Below are 23696 nucleotides of genomic sequence, written 5' to 3'. Positions count from 1 at the left end.
TATAGCAAAAAAATACATAGACGCAATCTTCCTTGCCAAATCTGAAGCCTACAACCACCGTATCTCTAATGCCAACTCCCACTCTAAAGAACGTTTCAACATATTCAAAGAGCTAACCGTACCACCTACATGCCCTGATGAGATCGTCGAAGACGAGGCATGGTGTGAAGGCATTCAATCAGCCATGCTTACAAAAATAACCCTCCTCCAAAAAAAAATATCCCACCACTTCAACACCTTACCAAAGCAAAGTGCAAATGCACAGATACAACCTAAGGTAAAAACAAGAAAAGTGCCCAAATGTGCATTTACTGAAATCTCCAAAACTGAGGTCACTGACATTCTCAGACGTCTCAAACCTTCACAATGTAAGGGTGTTTCCTGCCCCCCTAAAGTCATCAAAGACTGCGCAGAACCACTCGCCCCTCTTCTCACAGCCTTCATCAATGCATCCTTCAAAACGGGCATAGTCCCGGACAGCCTCAAAGAGGCCTGGGTACGCCCTCTCCTAAAAAAAACCACGCTAGACCCTGCTAACCCCAATAACTACCGACCCATAACCACAGTCCCGTTCCTCCTGAAACTACTCGACAAGGCCGCCCACAAATAGATTCAACTTTACCTTGAATCGAACGCAATCCTAGGTAAACGCAATCTGGGTTTCGCAAGGGACACGGAACTGAAACCGCCCTTTTAGACTTAAAAATTACCAACATCCTAGACAAAGGCAAGCCCGCCCTCCTCCTTCTCCTTGACCTTTCAGCTGCATTTGACCTGGTAGAACACACTACCCTTACCAGTCACCTGACACACGCTGCACACTTCTCAAAGGACGCAGCATCCTGGGTAACATCATTCTTAGAGGGAAGAGCGATGAAAGTGTTCTCTAACATAGCACATGCAGCACCCTCCATCATCCTCTGTGGTGTGCCACAAGGTTCCTGTACCGCCCCCACGCTCTACAATCTTTTCACGAAGCCACTATTTGATAAACTAGATTTGCTGGGAATCACCTACACAAACTACGCCGACGACACGCAGGTTCTCCTCCCCCTGACAGGGAATTATCACCAAGACGCCTCTACCCTTCAGCAAATCTACTCTACCATACAAGCATGGATGGCTACTAACGGCCTCTGCTTGAAATGGGACAAGACCGAAATCCTCATTCTAGGACAGAAATCTACCCTCTCCAACCTCAACCCACTGTACACCAACTTCAATATAGATAATTGTATCATCCCAGTCCTATCCTCAGTCAAAACACTGGGGGTTCACATAGACGCAACACTATCCATGGACAAACAAGTCAGCGGCATAGTCTCGGCCGCAGCACTGAGTACTAAACTCATTAATGCAATAAAACCTTTCCTAACCAAGGAGGGCTGCCTCTCCATCGCCCGAGCAACTATAGGAGCTAAACTAGACTATTGTAATGCGCTCCTAGCCGGCACCTCCCAAAAAAACCTATCTAGGCTCCAAACAACCCAAAACAACGCCCTCAGAGAAGCCCTTAGCATACCAAAAAGAGAGCACATCACACAAGCCAGAAAGGCAGCTCACTGGCTCCCAGTCAAAGCCCGGATCTCCTTCAAAATTCTCACAACCACCCATAAATGCATCAACCTCACAGCTCCCTCTTACCTATCTGACACGATAGGTAAATATCAATCCACAAGACCAAGAAGAGCTCAATACACAAACCAACTAGCAATACCTCGCATCAACAGAACCAAAGCAGGAGGCATAGGCTTCCCCTTCCTGGCACCTAAGCTCTGGAATTCCCTACCTACGGACCTCAGAGCTGATGCTTCGCTCTTCTCCTTCCGAAAAAAGCTCAAAACTACCCTTTTCAACTAACCCCATTCTCACGTGTCTTTATGCTGATCTTGCATGTCTGTAAAAAAAGTATATCTCGTCCAATGTAACGGACATGAATTGTATGTTACCAAGTATAAGCAACACTGTAACTAGTGCCACGATGCCTTCGGTCTGATGTGCGCTTAACAAATGTGAATAAATAAATAAATAAGGGCAGGGTCTACTCGAATAGTGGGAACCAATTCTTTATCGCCTCAAGCCCCTTCCTGACATTCTACAGCCCCTACAAGAAGACCTGCTTTTTCTTCATCTGCGCGATCGTGCCTTTTTATGCACAGTTGTACTTTTGAGCATAAGGCTCCCAACTGTTTAGGGCTGGACACAAAAGTTAGGGAACAAACTGTGAAGAATTGCCTATTGACATTTGTGTACTTAACCCTCTCTTCACAGGGTGTGGTTGTAGCTTGTAACTAAATTGCACAAGGACATTCAATGTATATATACTGTATAGTTTGAGGATTTGTGTGATCATTGTTTTACTCATTGCTAAAGTTACTTGTCTTTTTGTTCTGACCGACAATAAATGTATAGATATTTTTCATATATATTTGTCTAAGAGTAATTTGTGGTTTGTTGCTGTGTGTGTTCATTGTGTGCTTCCAATCACTCTGACCCCTCCTGAGACTTAGTCTTGACCGCCTGCCAAGCTACCTAGGTTGGTGTGGCTTGTCCAGAAGGTTCCCCTGTTTCACTAAACCAAGGGTGGCCTCCTAAACTTCTGCCCACCAGGCCATAGTTAAGAAATCCATCCTAACATCAGCACCATCTATCTTATCCAAATTGTCCGCTCTTGACTATTTGTGTTTCAGCATTAAGCAAGCATTATATGTGTTCTTATGCATCTTGCATTACAATGGCTATATTCGAGTATGTGTCTTCTAGTGTCTAATGCGTGCAATGTATATACTTTGTGTATAAATGCAGGTTGGCCCTTCTGTTTGTGTAGCTTCATGATGTATACTGCTTTGTATCTCGTGCATCTAGATGTGTCAGAGATGGGCTGACGTCACTTTGCTTTCATCATTCCTCGACTACAGCAGGTTCATATTTGCCAGATCTAGTAGGTTCATTTCTTCGTCAATGGTTTCGGGCAAGGCAAATAGGGTCTTTTTAGTGAATAACGCCTTTCATGTCTGCAGTTTGGCAGTGGAGCGTGGGCAGTTGACAGCATTGATCCTCTTCTTTCATTGCTGTGGTGTAGAGGCGGGAGAGGGTTTGATGCCCTGAATGATGCATTCATCTGTCTCTCAACATTGTAAACCAGAGACACTCCTGATAACACAAAGATGCATCCTTCCTGGTCTGAAGATACATGGTGATTATACTGAACAACTTTGCATCAAACACAGGGCATGGTGACTTACCCAAATGTCAATAAGGAAATATGCTTAAGTGATACATCACCCATTCCAGCCATAGTCACCTTCAAAGGGCCAAGAAGCAAATAGGTGCTAGAAAAAGAGTGAGTTAGCAGAACTGCTAAAACACAATATTCTATTTCATTCATAAAAAACATACTTGTTTACATCATGCAAATATATGTTGACTAAGTGACATAGGCGTTGAATGTATCTAGAGCTATGGAGAATATAGGGGTTCTGTTGTCGAATAGATGCTATTTGTTACAGTATATTCCTCTTCGCCAACAAAATACCCGTACCCTATCGCAGGTTTTGAGAGCAGTTTCACATTTACATTTAATAATCTATCCATGGTATGGCACCACTGTATTTATCGCCCTCTAACCAACTCTACAAGCCTTCACGTAATCTCTGCTCTGCCTCCTTGACTACCGTGTAGCTCGTTGCCATCCCTGTGCATCCTCTTGCTTTCGCTCTTTCTCTCTTCTTGCTCCACTTGCATGGAATTCTGTTCCCCTGGACATCCGAGAAATATTTCACACGGATGTGTTCAAAACCAAACTAAAAGCCTACCTCATCACCTCTGAGATACCCTATTAGCCTACCTCTCATCTGCCTGCTAGCTAACATTTTTGCATCACCTCTAACCTGTCTCTGTCCCTCACGTGCTCCCCTCTAGCACTTCATCATTCATGGTCACATCCTGAGCACAGATGGCTTTACCTCCTATTGTGCAGAATTATATGCAGTACCCTTTGGGAACACCACACACAATTAAGACTACAAGTGACAGTACAAATTCACCTTTGGCACAAGCCTGTACTACACAGTAAAGTGGTAGCAATGGCTGAGCAGCCAGACTTATCTCAAGAGTAAGTGAGCAGTATCAATAGTTACACAAAGGACAGCAATTACTATGATTCAAACAAACACTGACTCAAGGTTTCTGAGTAAAAGCATATACATTTATTTACACATCAATTGTCAAACATTTCACTAAAGTAAAGCAGTTGAAAAATCACGTTATCAATACAGTAAACAGCACCCAATAGATTCTGGACAAGTTAAGCTCAAAATGAAGTGTGAGCAAAATAGCACTCCAGCAATTTTACAGGGACGGAAAGACAAAGGTTATACAGAAATTGAGCAGCACCAACAAGTAATTTAAGCATGGCAATCTAGAAAAAGGAACTACAATGAGGAAATCAGATTAAAGGGACCTGGCCCAAAGTCAATGGAACAGAGTCTTTGCTCAAGATCACACAGTTCATGGTAGTTCATGGTTAGGTCTTTTCCAAGAGTTCAGAACGAAGTTGGTCAGACAAAAAGTTACTTTAAAGAGTGGAGAAGGACAAGCCCTCGGATTGGCGCAAGGTTTCACACACTTTCACTGCGGCTGGACGAAACGAACAACCGGATTTGAACAGTACCTTAAATGAAGAAGAAGGCTGAGGTGGACATTCCTGGCAGGTCCTGCAGGCTCACGGTTCCAGGAAGACTGGAGGGTCCTGCACTACCCAGGGAAGAAACCAGCAGCAGAGCAAAGCAACAAATAAAAGGTGCGCTCCTTAAAAGGCAAGCAGGGTCCGCTCCTCCTAGCTATCCAGTTCACTATAGCTCTGTACAGCAAACTCGACCAGAGAAGGGAGACCTGACAAGCAGTTTGGTGAACTGGTTGTTCCCAGCAGCTCAAGGGGAGAAGATTCCTTGAAGATCTTCCCTGTCGTTGGAGTATGAAGATTTGGACCTGCAGCAGTGCTTCACCGGGTGGTTCAGTTGTTGTAGGGGTCCTCTTCTGTCAGCTCCTCTTCAGTTCTTTTGTTCCAGTGGCGACTCTGACTTCCAATCCCAAGAGACCTGCTTTTTTTGCAGTTTTCCCCCATTCATACAGCCTAGCTGTCAATCACACACCAGGGTGGCTGTCCCACCGGCACAGTCACATCAGCCAATCATGCTAGAGTGCGACATGGGTCTCCAAGGAGACCCTGTGCAGGGAGTCTCAAACCCCTCGCTCATATCCTGTCCCCTTCACACATTCAGGTGCCTAAGGAGGGCTTCTGTGTAAAAGCCTGTGAAAGGACAGTGAACAAAGAAATCAACCCCGGTTTGGCGCACAGAGAAGAACACGAGAAAGACTTTTACAAAAAGAAATGGCAAATAAACCCAGCCAAAACCGTATAAAAATCTATATGGGACAGCAGGGTTAAGTTTGAGGCTACTAAGATAGCCTAAAACACTACCAGGGCTATTTAAGATAACCACGGTAGGAAATATAGGGTAGTTACCACTGCCACCAGCCAAGTCTTAATGAAAAGGGAACGAAACAGTGTTCCATGAGAAACAGACAAAAAGGGATAATAATGAACCCTTTCCAGAACTCTATGTAAAATAGTTTGTACTGGGTCTGTGAGTTTAAAAAGCCTAATAAAGTCAATGGCAACTTTCCATGTTTCTGGGAGACAGTAGTCAGTCCCAGAAAAATTGAGTCAGAGTGGGGAAGTCTAAAAAAAAGACAACCCTGTGTTACTGCACTGAAGGTGCTGTGTAACACACAGTAAAAAGATGATGCCTGTGGAGTAGGTGAAGCTCCATAGTCCAAGAACACAAGAAAAGGTTAAACACACACAGCAAAACACATGCAAGAGTGGGAAAGAAATGGCTCACACTCTTACCAGGTGAAAAAAAGAAATTGAGAAATCCAGCAAAGCTGCTGAGGGACCCAGCAGGTAAGGGAAATTAGCCGTTCTGGAGAATTCTCCCTAACACCTTCTACCTGCACTTCAAAATGTACAATGTGGTTGTCCCAAATCTATGTATGCCCACTTATTTATTGTCCCTGATGACTGTTCCATTTACTCCCCTCCACAACCTGGTCAGAATGTCACTCAAACTCCCCCCATTGTAAGAAGCGTACTGCTTCCGGACAATTGTATGTTATTTTGTGATCAAAAGAGCATTGTTTCTCAAACAAATGGACAAATATAAACATTAAAAAGAACTGAGAAAGTGTTGTTTAATTTACAATGTGTGTTTGAGGCTCATCCTGAAATAGTAGACTGTGTTGTCCCACAGGGCTCCTGTATCACTCTGTTTCTCTTTAATATTGATATAAGAGCTGTCCATGGTCTTTGAGTTGTTCTGGCTGCGTCTATTCAAACCTATGCTGATGACACCCAGATCATCTTTCCAAGGGAGGATGATTGTGATGCACATGCCATGCTGAACCAAGCAGCTAGCCTCCATCTGAATATGTATCTGCTATAGGCAGCTAAGGAGTAAGCTCTCTCTCGCCAGACCCAACAATAAGCTTCGAGACCAGGTGTACTCGTTGATGTCATGGGATGAAAAGGAACTGTGTCTGGCAGTGTATAGCTACCATCATGGTTTAGATTCATATGCCTTTTTAGATTGGTAAAAAGCTGTGTTTAGCAGAGCAGTCTCTGGTGCTTGGTAACCATGACAAGCATAGATAAACATATTTGAGAACTAAAGAAATTACTTAGTACGGATGGTTTTGTTATGATATGCAACTGTGAAGCTGTTCAAGAACATATCATTGTGGCCATATGCAAGAGCATTCAATCAAAACGAAATGACGACATGTTTTGCTTTTAACAAGGTTGTTTTGAAAGCATGTTGCATAATTACTGTATTAGTCTCAGTAGTGAAAGGTAGTCGAGAGGTGTCAATTCCACTTGAATTGTACAAATTAGCATATAGAACTTACATTCTTTGTAATGCCGATTCTGCATACATTCTTCCTAGATTGATTGGGTAATAATAACGCCTATAGGTTACATGGCAAGGAAACATTCTTCTTCTTCTTCTTCTTCTTCTTCTTCTTCTTCTTCTTCTTCTTTAGATATTAATATTATTATTATTATTATTATTATTATTATTATTATTATTATTATTATTAGTAGTAGTAGTAGTAGTACAAATAATAACTATTTGTATTGTTATTGTACTAATCTGTTAAGGATTTCAATAAGGCAATACACCCGGGTCTCGCCTAGCATGCAATGCACAGATGAAATACTTATTTATTTTTTAAAACATTTTATTGCTTGTTTATAGCCAAATATTGGCTTTTACAAGGATATTGGGGGAGTTTTGGGCTCCCCTGGTTCTGATACTGGGCCGCCCCCCCCCCTTTTTGGAGGCAGTCCCCAGAGTAAGTTTGGGCAAGGTGGTTCTCTGGATCATCATTCTGGGGTTCAATGGTGGGCGATCCTAACACAGACCCCACATTCAGTCTTTATTAGGATCTCGGGACCCATTTTTCTTTGGGAGCAGATCCCCCATTCCCGAATTAGAAGATCTTTTTCCCAGAGTCCTCTGAGGACTCATCTCCTTCAAATTGGAGGACACTAACCTCCTCCACAAAATGGGTCTTTTTAGGTCCTTTATTTCTCCTACCCGCCCTCTGTTCCTTAGGTTGCAGACTTTCGGGGGCAGGCGATTTTGGTTCCGGTTCCTGGGTTTCCAGGGGTTTTTCACAAGTGAGCATGGAAGCTTCCTCTAAGGCTTTACACCCCACTTGCCCCCACGCCTCTACCCTTGGAATGGGTGTGTTATCAGGGTTGTCTCCCGGTCATTGCTCTGGAGTACCAGACCCTTGGTTTGTGGCGCTCTGAGCCGCCATGTTCATCTGAGGGTTCTGCTGAGCCAGATCCTAGGACAAGTTCTGGACCTGCCGCTCCAGTTGGGACACCCGTTCTGTCTGGTATGGGGGTCTCTGGTCCATCCTAGGTGGATCACGGGAAGGGTAACTGTCCCTTCTCCCATAATAGCTTGGGTTGGGATAGTTCTGGTAACCCTTCACCCTTGGCCTCCCCTCTCCCGGATTGGGCTGTCTGGGCTCAGGAAAGTGGGGAAAGAAAGGAGGGTTGTTTTGTGGGTTGAAGTTTTGTGGGTACCGGGGAAAGAAGCTCAATCCGGCATTTGGGGGATTACTGCCCTCCTGGGGAAAGTTGGAGGGAAGTTTCCTGGGTTGGTAGCTACCTGGTTGGATCCCCCCTTGGGCTGGGGGAGTCCACATATACCCCAGGATGGGTTTGTTGCCCTTGTAACGGGGGCTTATGTAGTCCGGGGAGTTAGAGGTCCCATTTGTGGGTTTATCTCCCTGACTACCTGTCTGGGATTGGCCTGAGGGCCTTCTGGTTCCTTGGTTAGATGGATTCTGTGCAGGTATATTTTTAGACCCCCCCATTTCCAGATCTAAAATGGGGGCACCCTTTACCTCTGCCACCTTAGCAGCAGCAGGGGTATTGGCTGGTTTGGGCTTTTTATTGGTATTTTTGTTCTCTACAGGTTTCTGCACTTCATAAATACGGGTCGTCTGTTCAATGACCCAGTCCAGTGATCTCTTCTCGTGAAAGTCCCTCACCAGCTGGGTCATGATGTATTTGGGGAGTGCATGGACGGAGGTGTTAATGAACACCCTACTGTCTGTGCAAACCCTCCTGGTGGTCTGTGCAAAGGCACGTTTAAGTTCTTGCACAAATTCTTGTGCGGCCTGATCTTCCCCACACTGCAGATTGTAGGCCGCCTTTCGGGCCTCTTGGGGATTTCTATGGACTGAGAATTGTTTTAAGATGGCCGCCCTGTAGGTGGACCATCTTGAGTGGTTCTGATCCTCCAGCCTCGAAAAGAAGCTGGAGTACTCAGGGGAAAATGCCCGTTTTACATACTGGATGCAACTCTGGCTATCTTTCAGAGGAAAAGTATCCATAATCTGTTCGTATAATTCCAGGTGTTCCCAGACTGAATACTTGGCATTTTTGTGATAGGGATTTTTAACACTTCTAATGGCCTTGATCTGCTTCAGGGGATCTTTTAGTAGAGTCCTCTTAATTTTATTGGCCTTTTTGGTCTTAGTCACCCGAGTCCACTCATCCTCTGACTCAGAGGCACTACCACTGGAGATGGCTATCTGATCCTCTAGGCTCTCCCTGATTCTGCAAGCTTGAGAATGACATGCAGAATGTGGGGGCCTAGTTTCTTGATGCCTGTGGCGCTCAGAAGAGTCTTCTGACTCTCCCCTGCTCCCAGGATTGGCAGAGTACCCCCCCCACTGCCCTACCTAGGAAGAGGTTTTTAGGATACTCTTTTTGGGCTTGATTTCCTGTAGTTCCCCACCAAATGTAACAAACTGATCTTTTGGTAGGAGGTATGTTTGAAGATCCAATTCCCTGACTCCCCCCTCACAGGAGTCCTGATGTGAGGTTCAAGGTTTTCTCTGTCCCTCATGATCTCTTCTCTTTCAGCCCCTATTCCCTGGTAATATGCCAACATCTGAATTGTTTTTTCCTCTATCAGGGCCTTACTGGTCTCAATAATTTGCTCTTGCATGGCGATCTGTTTGTGGAGCACATCATTCTTTTCACAGAGAGCCTCATTGTCTCTCTACACTTCCTGCCTGGTCTGAAAATACTGGGGCCAATTTCTGCTGCAGGAGACTCACCTCCTGAGTTTTAGCATTATTGGTTTGCTTGTTCTTTTCCAGAGCATCCTCCACCCGCCTGGTGTGCTCTAGTAGCTTCTCATATTCTGTTTTTACTTCCTGGAGCTCCTGGAGGGCCAGCTTGCTTTCCTCTAGTTTGGTTTTTAATTGCCTTACTTCCTGGCCTAAGACGTCCATCTCCTGACTTAGAGTGCCCCTCTGTGCAGCCAGGTTGTCCCTTTGTTTTTTAAATGTGTTGGACTTCTGGCGCTCCTCATCAAATTTTGTTTGAGATTCTAGATCTTTAATCATTAACTTATTGTTTTCCTCTTTTAATTTGTCTAACCGGTCTTGTAAGATAACTACCTGTTCTGCGCAGACTCTGTTAAAAGTTAATTGCTGCTCCAGTTTCTGTTGACTCTGTTGCAGAAAGTCCACCCTTTCCTGACACTCCTCTTTCAGCACCTGTAATTGGGTGTCTTGCTCTGCCTTCTCTTGCTGTAGGAGAGCCAGATCTTCTTTTAGTTTCTTTAGATACTGCTAACTTCTGTCTCTGAGTCTTGGCTCTTCAGTAGCCTTTACTCTGCAGAGTCCAGATCAGCCTGGATTATTTCAAGTGTGTCCACTTCATTCCTTGCCAGAACTATGTTCTCAGCATGTTTTTCCTGCATTACTCCTTTGTGGAGGTACAGGTAGGCCGCTATTTTGGCAATTTTACTCTGCTCCTCTTTCACTTTACAGGGGCATTTACAGTTCACTAAGAGCTTGGTGTAATGGGCCCTTGTCCTGCCATGTATCTAGGTCCATGGCAGTGACCTGTTCTTTGTTTTCCTGCAGCCAGATCTGCTCATTCTGTTGGGCCACTCACCCCTGACAAACCCCTGACAAACAGTTTGTGCATGAGATGTTCCCTAGCCATATTAATTTCTACTGGGATTGCCATTTTGGACATATCAATTTCCTTATGACTTATTTCAGGGTTAATTTAGTTTTTATTTTTACAAACAGGCATGGAATCAGAGTATTTATTTTGAGAGGTGTTTGTACAGTGTAGAACAGTACACCAACCAAACAAGGTGTCTGTACCCTGCAGGTTAGTCTGCTGTGCTAGACTGTCACGGATGGTAACTCAAACTCAAAATCCTGGACGAGCCCCCAACTCTGTTAATCATTTCAATAAGGCAATACACCCAGGTCTCGCCTAGCATGCAATGCACAGATGAAATACTTATTTATTGTGTCTATAGGTTCAATATTCTGAGTGATATACCACTCATATCACACCCTTCTCAAAATACCTCCCAGGTCACAATCGACCAGGAATCAGGCTGGTTCGTAAAGGTAAATATTTATTTATTATTTAAAATTCAAATCACACATAAGTTTTAATATCTGGGGCAGCAATCACCAATATGGTGACAAAACAATTCAGAAAGTAAGTAAGGCAATTGGATTCACACTTATAGCAATACAGAAGATAAAACACAGGGAAAAGAACAGTGTTGGGTTGTAAAAAGATAGCACTTAGGTTAAGATTTCCCCCTGCAAAGTTTGTTTTAAAAAAAAAAATCTTTTTATTGGCATTTTTTGTCATGCATTACAGTGATTTGCATTTATCAGCTTTACAGTGCCTCTGCCTATGCTTATAACTGAGCAATTCTACACAGATGTAAGTAAGCAGCAGGTATTCAGGAATGAAAAATAGAATACAGTGTTTGAATATAATATTCACTCCCCAAATAAGAGAGAAAAACGTTTTTGGGACTTTTACACTTTTAAAATGACAGTTGAAAATGGCATTGTGAAGCAATGAAAAGTGGGCAAAAATACTTAAATTTATACAAATTCCTATGGGAGCAACACTGAACAGGTCCTAACAAACATAAGCTACCATATGAGCAACAGTACACACTTTAAATCAGGATGGAAGTTTGGACATACTTTGAATGGGAAAAGACACGTGTAAAACTTTTTGCAAGAATGCGAATTCGTGCCTACTTTTGCTATGCGATTTTTTATAAAAACGGGTCATACTGTTTCGCATTGTTTTTAGTTGAGGATGTAGCTACAGGTCTTAGGTTTAACTGATAGTTGAAATTAAGTCTCCAGCTATATAATTGAAGAATTTATGCAAGTTTGAATAAGAGGCGTTTTGGAGAAAAATGAACAGAGAAAAATGGAAAATTGGTTTTAAATTACAGATTGGTTTTATTTAAACTATATTAATGACTAAGAAAAAGAAGAATGCTGCCCGGGAATCTCCACAGTTACGCACAGCCGCTTGTAACTCTTCACGTGGCGAATACTACGTTTTCTTTATGGGAATTACTTTATTTAATCGAAATCACTAATGGCTTATGGTCTAGAAAAACAAATGAGAGAAATCGGCGCTAACACTAGGGATACAAACAGGGCTGCAAGAATGGTTCTGACACTATTGAAAGTTTTTCAGTTAAAGAGAGGATGGGTTGAGATTGGGATAGGACAAGGCAATATACTCTGGGTTACTAGGATTCCTATTTATACTTACAGTCCACTGTAAATTAAGATTGGACCGTCATGTTCTGGCCATCACGGATCGGGTCTACAGGCAGCAGGGCACTTCTGGTGGGATGGTCAGTTGGGCGGTTCTGGTCAATTGGACTGCACCGGGGCTGGATTGGATTGCCCTTCTGGTCACTGGACACTGTAGATTAGCGGTATGGCGAGTTTCAGCAGGCAAGCATGAATGGTAGCAAGCCAGACTGGATCAGAATGATTTCCCTTAAGTTTGGGATGGTTCAAGATTTGGGCCTAGCTAAAGAAGAGTTCAGCAACTGCCGGGGCCTGGGTTTTTGCAAATTAGTCCGGAATCAGAACGAAGAAGTCAGGAGCAGGGCGTCACACGGAAATCAGGATGTAGTCAGGAATCATTGTGTCTGTGTGTTGTGAGGTTCCCATATTTATCATTCCAAGTGACATCACTCAGTTTATGGTAGGTGCAGAATTACAATCCACACCCCCAAAGCTGTGAGTGGTCAAATGCACTTGCCTTTTTCTGTTCGGAAGCCAGAAAGAGCTGTCATATTTTATGATGTGACTTGGGAACTCCCACAGTGATTTGGAACACAATTTAGCTTTCTCACAAATACACCTTTCTATAATTATGCCCGCTAATAAAATCGGACACATGCATTACATATTTTATGGGTTACATTTAGATCCAATTCTCATCTCAGTGAGAGCTGGCTTTGTGGTTCTGTGGAATTTTGTCAATTTTAATCATAAAGATTTGGCCTAACAATTCCTAATTCAGTACATATCTGTGCAATCACCCCTAGAACACGGGTATACAATATTAGACTTGCAGCATTAATAGTTTTGGCACAATTATTCTTTCTGTATAACTTTTGTTCCTTATGTAGTGTAGGGTTCAATCACGTCTTCACAGAAAGAGCGTACAATTAGATTTACAACTACCAATTTTTAGATTTGTCCTCTTCATATGGCAAAGTTAAAGGTTTTTAAAGCTTAATTAAAAATAGGCATTTAAACACCAAAAGTCCTTTTGCACTTTTTTTTTTACTTTTCTTTCACTTGAAACAGCTGTCAAATTCCTTTGATCAATGTGGGGTGTCCTATTCCTTGATAGGGAAGATCTCGGCCCCTCCCCTGTAGGGATTAGTGTTCAGCCTGCCATTGTATTTGGCTGGGTCACAGACGAATGTCTAATGAGTTCTTTGTTCTGAGTATGCAAGAGCCTTTCAGAAGCAATTAGTCCTTCCTGCCAGTAGTTAGGTGTCAACCATTCCCAGTGAGAATTCTGTTTTCACCCCCACTTTGACTGTGTGTGACAGGGGTATGCAGCCTTTTGTGATTATGAACCATATGCAGTTTTGCAGATTTTTGCACGCAGAGGGGTTAGCGCATCCATTTTTGGCTGTTTCTTTCCCCATTTGTAAAGTGGTGCAGTGGGGCACATCGGCATGGGTACAAATATCCCACATAAGCCCCCCCTCGACTTCGGCTTGACCTCCAGTCGTGGGGAAGTCGGGCACGTGGGATTTTTCTTTCTGTCCATGTGAAGAACCTCGATTTCTTTGGTGGTAAGTGCTTCTTTTCTCAGCGAATGATGCGACACGCTCTCCTCGCTGGCTCTGGTTGGAATAGGAACGATACCCTCTGTCTTCTCTCATGCTTTCTTTTCCAGTGTGGGGCGACACTCGGATCTCTTTGGTTTTTCTTCCCGGTTCCACAAGGAGGTCCTCCTTGGTGATTAGGTATACTTAGCTCCAATACTAGAAAACAGAACATAACCCAGTTATGAAAATGTACCCACTACTGCTCCAGTGGGGATTTCAGCAGTGGGATAGACACAGTCATTCAATGACAATTTACAATATTCCCTGCATGTATTTAATGACAATTTAAAATATTCCTTGCATGTATTCAATAATAATTTAACAATTTCCTAGGGTTCATCATTCTCTCCCTCTGGGTTTTCTGCAGGCTCTTCTATTTGCTGCAAAGCATGCCTGGGATGGCAACTCTTTAGCTGGTTTATGTGGACCCACTTGTCTTTCAGCCAGCAAGTCACATCTGGGGATGCGGATTCTGTAGGTGAGGCTTGGGATAGTGACCTCTCCTCCATTTCTGAAATTCCATTTCCCACCGTAGCACTAGTGCTGACCGGAAGGCTTTCTTTCGGATTGCCAGGACCCTGAGATTTACTCTCTAGTTGGGACCGGGCTTGGAAATAACTAGGGTCCAAATTAATCTTGAGATGGTTGAGGAGGTGACTGCTCATATAAAAAGCGGAAGGAACACCTTGCACGACCCAACACATATGTACTATGCTTTTCTTATCTCTAGAAATGTATGCAGTTTTGCAGATTTTTGCGCGCACAGGGGTTAGCGCATCCATTTGTGGCTATTTCTTTCCCCATTTGTAAAGTGGTGCAGTGGGGTTCATCGGCATGGGTAAAAATATCCCACAAATAGCAACAGCACATCTCCTATTATCTTTCCTGCACTGCTGCATCCCCTCCTCACTCCACCTGTCAAGAGCAGAGTGAGGAATGGAAAAAGGGAAGTACCCGAAAGGCAGGTTACAGCAATGCTTCCATCTTCCAGCCCCACAAAGTGCATGAAGGCAGTTGAGTTTAGCACCACCTACAAGCCAAACCAATTGTACCGGAGTACAGCTAGGCAGAACATGGGACATGAGGAGGGATACACAACTTGTCGGTGTTGTTTAATATTTACCTGCCCATCGCCTGCTCATGGTCATGCTACTTTATATGGTCATTTCAACCCACTACTTGACCATAGCCCCCTCCAAAACACATCGTCCTTAGATCTCTTTGAGCTAGTTTTATCAAGCAATGAAATCAAACTGCATACTGAAAATGGCTGCCAGCGTTATTTCAAAGCAGTCCCCAGAGAGTTAATGGCTTAATTGTAGCAATAAACACACTGCTGGTGTAATAAAATTCACTCGGCAAAGTCTGCCTTCCTCCACTTTATAAGCAGTATGCGTGTCTTTGCACTACAGTACTGTTTAAAGCAGGCATTGGCAAAGCCAACATATTAGGCGTGTGTATAGATATTAGATAGTCACTCCTTTCATATGCCCTGGAAGGGCATCATTTCATATGCACATTTAGTGCCATTATGTCAGCATCTGCAAATGCCATTCTATGCCCCCCATAAAAGCCGAAATGCCAAAGCTTGCTTATATTTGTTTTCAAATCTATACAACATTTACAATATCACTTTTCACATGGATGACGTGCACACGAATGACTACAGTTAATGGTTGACAAGACAGATCAGAAGCAAGAAAATCCTGCGGCTGAGAATAAATCAACAGAACATAAACATCAAGTACACATTATACATTTGGGGAACGATGTCGAACAATGACACCTGCAACTGAATCAGAATATTTGTGTATGAGACACAAGAATACAATTATCCTTGTGGCAACATGAGATAATGGATATACACACTGCGAGGATAATGCCACGAAGAAGCTCACGATAGGCCCTACATTCACTCTAGACCTATTAAGTGAAACACCTGTTGGCAGGCGATACAAACAAAAACTCAAAAGTGTTGATTAACACAAAATATAATTTTGAACTTCGGTGGTCCTTAGAAATTTAACCCCGGAAGCAATGTATTTCATATGAAACGGGAACTTTACTAATAAAGTAGAACGCATGTGTTAACAATAGCATAATTACTAGTGTCAGTGTATACTCCAATAAAATGCATTTTATTTGATTTAATGTATGGTGGAATGAGGGGTATTACAAATTGACCCCCTTGATTTTTTATGTATACAAGTTCTGCATTTAGGGCCTTAAATGGCAAGCAATGTATATTTAAAGGCGGAGCAGACTAGATACGTTGGACAGTGATGGTGGAGGGATTGTGGCTGCCCCGTTTCTTCCTACCAGGTTTTATTCTGATCTGAATTAATTCAATGGATGGGATAACCTTACTGGCAGGTGGAAGGCCATTGCAGTGAAGAGGGGCTCCTGGAGAGAAGTGGAAGGGGGGCACAGGCTGTGCGAGACCGAACGTTGTGGAGAGCGGAAGATCTCGGAGTTTGAAAGGGACAATAAAGAGAGAGAGGTTAGCAAGGTATAGTGGGGTGAGTGGGCGCTCAAGGCGTGAGATAGATTTTTAGATGAAGGTCAATCCTGGAGGCAGTGCCAGTAGAAATGAGGACTTTCTGGAGTATAAGGACGCCAGGAGTAAAGGCAATGGAGGATGAGAGAGGGAGCTCAGAAGGGGAGGGAGAAAGATGATTTCCATCTTGGAAGAGTTCAATATTGGGCATCATAAGGCCATACAGTAAGAGACTGCTTTGGAAGAAAATAAATGAGATAGAAGGAGGCGTAGAAAGTCTGAAGGATTGAGCCCCTGACTGATCTTTGGGGGACATATGGAAGGGTTTGGGGAAGAGGTGCTAAAGTTACAGGAGATGGAGATGAAGCAAATAGAGAGTAAAATCCTACACAGTTCAATGCAGTATCCTTGAAGCCAAGTGAACAGATGTCTCAAAGGATGGGTCTTGGTCTAGAGAGGTCAAGTAGAAAAAGGATGGATGATTGACAACAGTGGTGAGTAGTGGCTCGCAAGCTGGATACGTGGGTGAGAGCAGATTCAATGAGCTGTTTGCTCCAGTCGCCTGACTGTAGAGGATCATAGAGTAATTGAACCACAACAATACAGTCCGTCGAGTGTCTTGGCAAAGCCCCTGGGTAGCTGAAGGCAGTGTTTGGAAATAATGTTTTGCAATTGATGGCAAAAGGTCAGGTCCCTGGGCATTTCATGACAATCCTTGGATATGGGGAAGCAGTTTGGAATTTGCTGGTCATATTTAGCATGGTGCAAGTATCTAAGTAGTTAGGAACAACACTTGGCAAATGGGATACATACATGGGAAGATGAAGGCGCTCCTTGCAAATAGGCAAGTGCTACTGCATTTGAATACTGTCCTTGGCAGAGTGCTAGCATGTACTGGCAATGGGGCAACTTCCTTTGCATTTTATAGCAAATACAAACACTTATTGGCGTTAAAATATGCTGTTCGCCACCTAAAATATGTCCCTAATGCATTTGGTAATTGCTTTTTTATTTCCTCAGTTTTACCCTCAGTGCCCAAGAGGAGCTCTACCTTGCACGGGTACTGCTGGCATTTCGCGAGTTGCTTTGATAGAAGGAGGCTAAATCCATAAACATTTGCAATGCCCAAGTGTGTGCACAACAGAAATTGTGCACAGTGGTATGCTGTGGTACACACATTTCACAATGATGCCAGCAGCTCCAAAGGTTGAATTATATGAGCGTTGGTTCTCCCCTGAAGGGTCTCACCATTCTCGGAAGACAAACAAGCATACAAAACATTGCGAAAGAAACGCTTAATAAACACGAAAGGAATGTTGTAGCAAAAATAAAAACATATGTATGTTTGATTGTGAACGTTGATGTCCCCAAGGATGGGGCAGGGAGATATGATTTGTGCTGTGAAGATGCAACAAAAGCCAATAAGATGGTAATGATTATAATAGAGACTTGCAGTGTTATTTTGTATGGTAAATGTGCCTAAGAGTTTCTTATTTTTCTTTTTATTGTGGACAATGGATAGGGAAATTCGCCCATTTGGCTGTAGGTACCATTTGTCCCGACAGCTCCCTAAAATGGACATGCGCGGAAGGACTTCTGAAACAGCGCTTTAGGCGACTCTCGGGTGCACTGGGTGAAGGCCACTGGGCCTCCATATTTGATCATGCTGGCTTAAACCAGCTTAGACAATGAGACCTTATTCTTGACTGGATGTGCGTCAGGGGGCGTCACTTGAGGAGGACTAGACCAGATATCATCAGACGAGAGCTACTGGCCCCGAAACATGGGACCACGTGATGACGGGAGACAAACAGGACTAGAAGATGGACTACAAATGTACACAATTAGCTCTTTTATTATGTCTTGAGGGGAGTGGAGGCCAAACGGATATGTGGTATGTTATGAGGGAATATAAGGAGAAGGTGACCTGGAGGTGGGTTGGATTAGTGTGGGTGGTGGGTGATACGCTGTAGTATGTTTGAAGGGTTTGCTAACCAATAAAATGTCTTTCTTTGTCCAGTTCCAGTACGACTCTTGAGTCCTTTTGTCTGATTTTACATTCGTATGATCAGTCATGGATGCATTTCTAAGGGATCAGCTAAAAGCGTGTACACATTGAATGTTTCCCATTGCATGCACACATAAAAGCATGATAAACCATGATTTGTTTTGCCTTTCATTCTAAACCATCCCATGGTATTAAACATAATGACCAGCTAGACCTGTAAACTCCAAACTCACAGGAAACATACAGAGTTTTTTAGGCTAATGCATACCTTCACTTAAAAGACAAAATGTCGCCTGGAGTGGGGGGAATGACCCTTTTTTCCTGTGCAATTTCAGGTCAGAATCATGCAGCATTTACCACACGTGGAGGTTCCAGGAATGCCATATGATGTGAACACTGCATGACTCATAATTTGGAAGATGTTAAAAACAAGTAGTATTTGATATACTGTCCTTTTTAACGTTACCACAAAACGTATAATGTGAGCTTAATTGTATTATCAAATTTACCGAAGCCTTATCATTTATAATAACACTCCGGTAATTCTTAACGATCACGAACACTGTTAAAACCATTCCGTACTGTAAATAACATGACCCTGGGGAAGGTTGTAGGTGTAGTTTGAAGGAACAAACCACTGTAGGGTTCTTGTTATTCTGCAAATAACATCATGATCACATTCCCTATACTCACAATGAAGTCCCTTTGGGCTCTCCTTGACACGTCATCCCATCACATATCTCGGTAAGTTTGAAGATGAACATTAGAAAATGAAGTAAAAAGCTCCATGGCAACGGAAAACTAGAATGTCAGACCATGACCCATTTTAATGACAAAGGTATTAGTGGTTTTCTAGCTCAAGAACAATCAGACGACTTGTTTCTATTTTTGGTATTTTATCTCCAGTCACAGCAATAGGAACATGCGTCACTTGTGTGTTGTTGAGCCCCACTGCTTTACAATCCGCTCTGTTACTATTAATATCATATGGCTCATCACTTTCATTCTATAGTCGAGGAGTCCTATACGATAAACTCTCAGTAAAATGCAGAAATGCAGATGGATAGGTGCTAAGAAATGTGATGTCTTCCACTGAGCGTATCCAAGCGACAACAACGACAATCCGTGTACAGTTCGAACAGCAATTCTGAATGCACCCTTTATTTCATACATGCCACTATATAATTGTATGCTCTCTTTGGATCCCTTGGACCCCATTTCCACCTAATCGGGTATCACCATGAACCAGCAGGGCAGATGATGGAATAGGGGGTTACACAATGACAATGATACCCATCGACTCAGGCGTTGTCTGTCTGTCCCTCAGCCTAACCTGGAAGTCAATTGCCTTGCTAAAGCTCAGCCCTACAAAGGCTGAATTCATTTCTCTAGGAAACCCTACCAAGCGTGCCTAAGTCCTAATTTGGCTGATTGAAATGAAGCTGTATGAATTCTTGCCTCAACATAAACTATACACCATCTCTAGGCTTTGCTATTGACTGTGAACTCTCATTCAAGGCACACATTGCCAAGAAGACAAAGGCAGCATGGCACAATCTTCCTCAACAAAATCAAGTCTTTGTATCTCGCTCCGACTTTAAGCACATTGGTCCAAAACCTTGTCCTCTCACATGAGTCTCAGATGACACCTTCGCCCCTCTCAACGTTGTTGAGTATGCTGCAGCAAGCCTCATCACGTCTGAAATAACCAAATCCTTACAATGCTCAAGGAGCTGCACTGAGTACCCCCTTCAACCAGGTGGCATGTTTAAGACTGAATGCATCACCTACAAAGCAGTCACAAAAGAACCACCACCACCTTCCTTGGTGAAGAACCTGAGTCAGGGCATCACCAGAAGCCATACCCATCATCAAGCTGGAAACAAAGAAATGAAAGAGGGGGAGAAACAGGAAACATGCATTTTACTGTTATGCACCTTTTCTCTGCAAAAAGTTACCAACAAAGCTAAGAATAGCCTGTGATTCCGTAAATGTATTGGAGGGACAGGGCCTCCATGTCCTTGTCCTGCAATCCTTTTATCATGTATGTATGTTCTGTGTTATTTTATGCACAGGAGTCCCGGTGGGACTGAGGATAATATGCCGGTGGGTTTCACACCACTGGAAGACCTCAAAGACACCAATGAAGATCCGGAAGCCAGCGTGGTCGAGTCCCATTCGCCAACACCAGACGCTGATGACCCAATGGTCTTGCTGGGCCAAAGTTCTTCATTAACTCTTTGTGGCAACAAACTATCATCGTCGAGGTGCACCGCATGCCTCATTTTCACAGGACGTCCATGGCCGATCATCGGCGAGCACCGCCAGGACCGAAGCTGCTTCCTCATCGCCTTTGTTCACTTTTCGTCGAGGGATCTCGACGATCTGCGGCTCCTGCCTTAAAGGGAGTCACTCAAGAAGGATCCATCGACGTCCCGACATCGAACTCTGCTAAACCAGGTGCATTAGGGTGGTAGAACTTTTATAGAAGGAAATAAGACTCTAATAGACAATATATGGACTGGGCTTTCCAATATACTTTATTTTACAGGTTGCCCATGTGGAGGGATACTCATACAGAACTGTGCCTACTGGAAGGGGCCCAGTATTCTGCCAATTGTTGAACCAACTTGTTTTCCTCCTAAGTCTATTGTTGGTTCACTTTATTAATTTATTTGTATGCCATTTGAAACTGTGTACAGTTGATGCATTTTAATGGTATCTAAGAAGTAATGTTTTTAGATAATTGTTAATAAAACAGTGCTTCGCCATCTTCCTGAGTTGGTTTGGTTATTTGCACTCAGAATTATTCTGCATGATCCCATCCATTACATATGCACGTTCCTAAAGGGCTCTAAGCTCATGTGGTAGCTGTGCAGATTGTTTAAAGAGCCAAACTAGTTCTGCTCCAGAGTTTCGGATGATTGGACATCCTCCACCATTAGCTGGAAGATCGCAGCGTTTCCTCTCGACAGCGGCTGAATAAAAATAAACATTGTAAGAAGAAGTGAGACAGAGGGTACATCCCCCTTTGAAGAAATCCCTGCTCGGTTTCCACGGGCATGCTGCCGACAGAAGGCAAAGTCGTTGGATTGGAGGAAGAGTCGATAGCGAAGACATCAAGCGGATTAATGAATGGTAAGTGGAATAAGGGGAATGGCAATATAAAGGAGCAGCATTGTGATACTTTTGAGTGATGGGTAATATTGTGAAGATAAGCGAGAACCCCTAGGAGTCCTAATTCAAGGGAATTAGAAGGAGACATTTCAAACTCCAACAGGAGTAGAAAGAGAAAAACGCACAGGTCAGGACAGTGTAAGGTGATGTCTCAAACCCTGTACAAGGTATAATAAAGGTGACAGACGAGTACCCCTTATTGTAAATGAGAAATAATAGAAGGAAGGTGATCACTATGTTTTATAATGTGTAGAGTGTGACTAGTCTAAATGTTGTTTGTTGAATAAAATATCAAGGAGTGATAGAGTTATGAAGAGTTGAAAAGTAACAGTGATAAAAGATAAAGTGTAGCAAAATGATTGGTGCCAATCAAAAGAATAGATAGGTCATAGAAATAAGATGATTGAGCAGCGATTGATGATGTTTGCTCATATTTGTTGTTTTAAAACAATCATGTTATGTTATTTGAACTTTTAAAGCGTGCGGTCACCAGAGGTATGTTGGCGCTGAGGAGGAGTGGAGAAGGACAACCGTAAGCCACAGGGAATTAAAATAGCAGTCTTCAGAGATTTTCTAAAGGCTGGAAGGTTATTCCACATTTGAGCCGAAGCAATCGAAAAGGCCCGGCCTCCAATGTGTTCATGGTGGTAGCAGGGGACTACCAGCAATTCAGCTGAGGCCGAACGCAGCGTACGAGAGGGGAACAAACCAACAAACTTAGACAGAAGGTATTCTGCTCCCAGTCCATAGAGTGCTCGGTGGACAATGCACAATGACTTAAACTCAATTCTTCAACTAACCGAAGCCAGTGCAAAGCATGCAGCACCAGGGTAATATGATCGCCATAGGCAGATCCTGTAGCGATGCAAGCTGCCAGATTTTGAAGGCGCTGAAGCTGCTGAATTAAGCCTTTAGGCTGCGTGAGAAACAGCGAGTTGCAGTAATCCAGATGACTGAGCAGCGTAGTTGCAACAAGTGGAGAATGAAGAGCAGCTGGAAAAAGCAGAAGAACCCTTTTTAGTATCTTAAAATGGAAATGGCCTATGTTGCACACAGCAGAGACCTGGTCGTGTATTGAAAGAGAAGCAGAGAGAATTACACCAAGATTCCTGACCTTTTTCACAGGGACCGGCAGAAAACCAAGGGAAGAAGGCCAGAAAGAAGACACCCAGAGTGAAGGATCAGGGTGGGCACCAACCACCATCACTCTGTCTTGTCCCCATTCAGCTTCAGCCAGTTCCAGCTTATCCACTCACCTACAGCAGCCAGGCCCTGGTGAAAGCACAACGACACCTCAGTGGGAGCTAAATCAAGACGAATTAGAAACTGGGTGTCGTCGGCATAAGAGCAGCACCTGACGCCGAGGGAGCAGATGAGACAGATAAGAGGCCAGATGTATATATTGAAGAGAATTGGTGACAAGGCCGAGCCCTGTGGCACCCCACAAGTAAGGTTGAAAGAACAGGGCAGAAAAGGGGGGAGAGAGAGCACCAGAGCGCAATCAGCCAAAAAGGAAGAGAACCACGATAGGACCTGGCCCGTAATCCCAATCAGGTACATGCGGGTCAGCAGGATGGGATGGTCAACCATATCAAAGGCTGCTGACAGATCTAACAAAACCAGAGCCCCAACCCCACCAGCATCAACCAACCTGTAATTTAAGTTAAAATAAAAGGTTTATTTAACGACTGGTAAGTATTGATAGTCAATTGAGACTTGTCATTATGGAGGACACTGCTCTCATGCACCTATGCCAGACACTGCCAAAATATGCACTCATGCTCAAACAGTACAATGCAGAATGGGTAAAGAGCATCACAGATAAAATGTGTATGCCGTGGCCAAAAGAAGGATCACTGTTGAAAGCGGTATTGCAACACATGACCACATACTTGCACGCCGCATACACAGCGAAGAAATTGGAGAAAATATTAGCAATTTTAGAACTTTGTAAGATGTACCAAGAGGAAAAAGAAGATCCACCACCCGAGGCGTGGATGCTTAATCAGCACAAGGGGAAGGCGTTGAGCCCTCATCCCCCTTACCTTGTCTGAAATTATGAGTGTTACTACAGAAGAGATAGGAGTATATCCTTTAAAGGAATTCAAAGCAGCGACAGGGTATAGAAATCCAATATATGAACCCCCCGCTTACAGTAGTGACAATAGTCTGAAAGAAAATAAAACAAAAGAAGATATTTATAAAT

The sequence above is a fragment of the Ambystoma mexicanum genome, chromosome 6p (genome assembly GCF_040938575.1).
Source record: "Ambystoma mexicanum isolate Mex_15411 chromosome 6p, UKY_AmexF1_1, whole genome shotgun sequence".
Lineage (NCBI taxonomy): Eukaryota > Metazoa > Chordata > Amphibia > Caudata > Ambystomatidae > Ambystoma > Ambystoma mexicanum.
Note: the sequence above shows the minus strand (reverse complement) of the source record.